At 40.9% G+C, this 4,870-nt stretch overlaps 3 long non-coding RNA genes across 3 annotated transcripts; all 3 read left to right on the forward strand.

Annotated features, from left to right (window-relative positions):
• The first annotated feature begins 667 nt into the window (after positions 1-667).
• On the forward strand, positions 668-1,217 carry LOC139434647 (uncharacterized). The gene is made up of 3 exons (XR_011643983.1): positions 668-732; positions 844-984; positions 1,130-1,217. It is a non-coding gene; the product is annotated as an uncharacterized lncRNA (long non-coding RNA).
• Positions 1,218-1,458: 241 nt separating this feature from the next.
• Positions 1,459-2,167, forward strand: LOC117454260 (uncharacterized). The gene is made up of 3 exons (XR_004552961.2): positions 1,459-1,507; positions 1,663-1,756; positions 1,891-2,167. It is a non-coding gene; the product is annotated as an uncharacterized lncRNA (long non-coding RNA).
• Positions 2,168-2,209: 42 nt separating this feature from the next.
• Positions 2,210-2,989, forward strand: LOC139434648 (uncharacterized). Its single transcript, XR_011643984.1, has 4 exons — positions 2,210-2,226; positions 2,306-2,471; positions 2,609-2,736; positions 2,861-2,989. It is a non-coding gene; the product is annotated as an uncharacterized lncRNA (long non-coding RNA).
• Positions 2,990-4,870: the final 1,881 nt, after the last annotated feature.

Below are 4,870 nucleotides of genomic sequence, written 5' to 3' on the forward strand. Positions count from 1 at the left end.
TAGTAATATGTGCTGCTATCATTAGCCAGGGGTGTTTAACCTAACATCTTTTTAATATCATTACAAAGTCTGTTATTGGGGCGTTTAGCTCCATGTGTTAGTATATTAGCTGCTATTGTTAGCCGCGGGTTGTAAGCTTAAAGTGTTAGTAAGTTTAGCTGCTATAAGTAAAGCTAAACACCTGCGGCTAACGATAGCAACTCATATTAACAGGTGGAGCTAAACGCCATAGTAGCTAATATTACTAACTAACACGTGGAGGTAAACACCTGTGACCAACAATAGTAGCTCCTGCAATATGAATTAGATGTGAGGCTAATATATGCTACTTTAATATATATTACTAACATGTGAAGCTAAACACCCAAGGCTAACGATAGCAGCTAATAGCTCAACTTGTCAGTCATATTAGCTGCTATCGTTAGCCACGGGTTTTTAGCTCCACGTGTTAGCATGTTCAGCTCCACATGTCAGTAATACTGCTATCGTTAGCCACTGGTGTTGAGCTCCACTGTTAGCATTTTGCTAAATTATTTCAACGACACTTAAATGCATAATTATATTTTTGTAGCAACAGGTCTGTTAGATATTTCTGTAATATGTTTGCTAATACATTTGTATTCTTATAGGACACCATGTTGGTGAAAGTAAGATATGGCGAAAGCCAGAAATATGTGAAAGTGGCTGAGACTGAAGAAGGCTATGAAAGCTACAGTACATTTCTTCAGAAAGGTATGGATAACTTGAATACATATCACTGATTGTTTGAGTCTAACAAATGAATCTTGTTTTAGTTAAACGTACCAATATTGTCAGGTGGTACATTTCAATATTCTCTCTCAGTCATAGAAAAGTTAGGTTTACCACTACAGAGTGAGCTGCACTTGACTGATGAATCAGGGACAGAGGTGGATGCAGATGTCTTTGAAGAGCTTTTACAAGCAGGGAACCTTACAGTCAAAGTGTCCACAGGACAGTCTTCAGGTAAGATTCAGACTCGCAATGGAAAATCAGGGACCCATCCCTACTGAGTTTTTGCTGAGATTACCCTGTAACATCGTTTGGAGGGCTGAAAGTATGTTTTTTTTCTTCTTTCATTGAGTATGTCATTCTTTTATCTATCTTGCAGTTGTGCTTCAAAATGTATCGCACACTTTGCTGGAGTCGGACCTTTCAGACACCTCATTCTCCGTGACCAATGCTTCATCCCCTGCTCGGGAATCAGCCAAAGAGGTACAGGGGACTAAACTTTTGCAATTTACTCAGTTCTTTATTAATCATTAAACATGGATATATTGGGCAGATAACCTATGATTTGTATGGAATGCCCAATATAATGACTTCCCATATGATTCTTCTTTATCTTCTAGATGGTCAGCGATGTTCTCCAGTCTAAGCTAGGGGGAGAAAAAATCTTGCAAGAGTATGCGACAACTAAAACATTGATGGATGGTACACGACGACAGATGGTACACCTACTGGTGGCTGACATGATCGAAGTTCATGGGTAAGGACTGAATATTCCCTTTTGGTGTTAATCATGTTTGCACAGATAGTGCTAAGTAATGTACATTTTGAAAACAGCTGCTCACATGTTAAAACAATCTAAAGCTGTAAGGCATTTATACTTTTAAGATAAAATATATATTTTTTTTTTTAAAGGAGGATCCCGCCAACACATGTGCGAGAAAAGTGTGCTCTTGGCATCATCACTCTATTTCCATGTCTAAGAGATCCATACTCAAAGAATGGATACGTATGTCTATGAATGAATGACCTGTATTCGAATTTGTGAAAAGGAAGTGTGTTCATTCTTAACTTTTTGAACAACCTTCCTGTAATGCTATCACTTCTGTGTTCTCAGTTTTGATTTATTTTTGGATGTTACAGGAACACTACTATGATGCAGATGGTGGATCTGGCTACTTGGCATGGAGGATAAAGACGGTTCAGCGCAACACTGCGGTTCAGTCCCGGAGGTGCTACCCCAGCACTACCTATCAAGATGGTCCAAAGAGCAAGAGGGATTTTCTCTTGACTTGTGAGCAACTGACTGGCGAGGAATGCAGAGAGGCAATATCCTTCATAAAGCATTCAGCTGACGAATCAGTTGTCAAAGAGAAGATGAAGGCAACATTTCAGTGTCGGCAAGCAATGACTCGGGACCAGCAAGCCTTTTCAACAGTCCTGGATGTGTTTCCTCGTTTCTTCGACATCCCTGGCTTGGTAAGAACAACATGTCATATTTTGTTTATTATTTGGATGGTCTGAGGGGTTGCCATGACTCATGGTGTTTCTCCTGTAGGTTGACCAAGATTTCACAATGATGTTTGGAGAAGAGATTTCTGGAAAAATGTTGGCGAGATGGCCCACTTTCTTCAAACCTAGGATCTTGGCAGACTGCAAGAACCTACACTCTAATGTTCATGTTGATGACCTCTTGTCTGCACAACAAAACTCAAATGAGTCAGGCAAGTATTTTCTCTTGCAGATTTTGTTTACTGAAAATCTTGAGACCTTTCAATGTTATCGGTTGCATAACCTTGATTTAAGACTATTTTCAGCTTTAAACGACTGACTGTTATATTTGCATATTTTTTGCCCCTAGGATGGGACAGTGACCTGTCAAGCATTCTACTCTTGGTTCATCTACTCCCCCCAACCTCAAAAGGCCATAAGAAGAGTGCTAACATTAGCTCGTATCAAGCTGTCAGCCATGTTGTGAGATATCTCAAGGTAGGCATTATTTTAGTTTTTGTATGCAGTTGTTATATCACTGGCACTCCTTGAGTTGGGACAATTTTGTTTTAAGTAGCTTAGTATGCCATTAAAACTTCTCTGTCTCTCTACGTTTTTGAAGATTGGAGCCAGTGTTGAGACCTTCCTTTCGAGTTTGGAACCAGGGCAGCCCTTCCTGCTGTGTGTTGGTGAACAGAAGAACAACATTCAACGGTTCTACGTCATCGTTGACCACAAGGCCATCCCTTGCAAGGGGTAGACATCCATGGCAGCCTTCGATGAACTCTTCAAAGCTCACTTCATCTTCAGTGTCAACTACCATGAATCCCTCACCAGCTTCTACACTTTCATACAAACCACGGTATTTAACATTGATATTGGAAGTGCCAAGGAAAGTCCCAGAGTCAAAGAACTCAGAGCAAGGCTTCTGCACACTGATATCTGAAGTTATTTACAACACTGGATGCAAATATGCTGATTTGTTTTATCTGTAAGGGACACCACAAAAGTTCTGCATTGCTTTGTCAGCATTTGAAATTTCACCATGGTTTATATCCTGGAAAGTCATTACGTTTGAAATGTGGCCAGCCGGGATGTTCTTTATCCTTTTGTACTTATTCAGGGTTCAAAAAGCACCTCTTCAGTCTGCACAGGGACACTGGTTCAACTAGTACTATGGACAATGTGGACACTCAACGAGAAACTGATGAATCTTCAAGTTCTCAGGCAGTTTGTACTGACACTTCCGTAACCTCCCAGGTTACTTTTGATAAACACAGGGTGTCCGCGGGGTCTTAAAAAGTATTAAAAGTTGATAAATCAATTTAGCGAAAATTAAGGCTATTAAAAAGTATTAAAAAGTATTAAACGGCATTTTCCAAGGTATTAAGAAGGTCCACAGCAACGACAACATGAAACACCCTTTAATTTACTGAAACAACATGTCGGGAAACCCCCTCAAGGCGGCCCCATGCATAGCGTGCCATAAAATGCTGCTTCTTATTTGAAGTTTCGTTGCCTTGCTCCGCTCTGTGGGGGGGGGGGGGTTAATCTGCTGGTGGACTACCTGAGAAATATACAGCAGGAGAACACGCCGTCCACCGCGGAGAATAAACAGAAGGGCGACCATGACAACCATGCTCCGGGGTCTTCTTCACTGCTTTTGGTGTATTTTGTGGCGGCAGCAGCGCCACTTACAGGCCTGGCATATGTACTACTTTTTGCATTTGCATTTTTCTGTATGAGGCCCCTCGTGGGGCCGGGGTCTAAGCCAAACTATATCCGGTCACAGAGATCTGCTATTTTAAAGTAAGGTCAACACATATCGACCCTAAATATAGTCTATATTAAGAAGGAGAAAAGTCTTAACATATATATTGTTTTTTGTAAACATATGACAAATGTGTGAGGGGGATGACGTCAGAGCATCGTCCTATGTGCCGGGCTTGGCCCCGGACAGCCCCAGCCCAATTTAACCCCTGGGTATTTGTGAGGGAGCTCCTATATGGCATTACCCCGCTGAAGCTCATGAAGTTTAATATTTAATATTTCAAAGTTTTGTTAATTGTTTTGTTTATTGGTCAAATACTGGTTTCTAATGGTTTCTGAGGAGTTTTACTGGAATGAAAGAGCACAGAAGCAACAAAGCAGCATGCTGCATTAACCCTGACCTTCACAGAGAGGTTGAAGTTCATGTGAAGAGGAGGCTTCAGTATTCTGTCTGCACTCTGTTTAGTTGTGCTATCTTACAATCAATAGTAAATGTGAGATAAAGTGTGTCGCCAATGTAACCGGTTAGAACTCGAAGTTGCGATGAGGTCTTAAAATGTATGGAAAGGGTCTTAAAAAAGGTCTTAAAAGGTATTACATTTGACTTCAGGATTCCTGCATATACCCTGAAACAGCACGTGTTAAACATGTGTGGTTCTGTTGTAGCCCAGTTACAAGCATCTGGTGTTGCTGAGAGCACTGTCCAAGCAATGGTGGGGTCCATGGAAGAGCTTGTAAATGATATTCATAGACAAGCAAGAGATGCAGTTCTCAACTGCAGTTCAGAGGTCCAAGGCACTGATTTGGGTAAAAAGTTGGAAAATAGTTTTGATCAGCTAGAGAATCCTTTCACATCCTTTAA

The sequence above is a fragment of the Pseudochaenichthys georgianus genome, chromosome 10 (genome assembly GCF_902827115.2).
Source record: "Pseudochaenichthys georgianus chromosome 10, fPseGeo1.2, whole genome shotgun sequence".
Lineage (NCBI taxonomy): Eukaryota > Metazoa > Chordata > Actinopteri > Perciformes > Channichthyidae > Pseudochaenichthys > Pseudochaenichthys georgianus.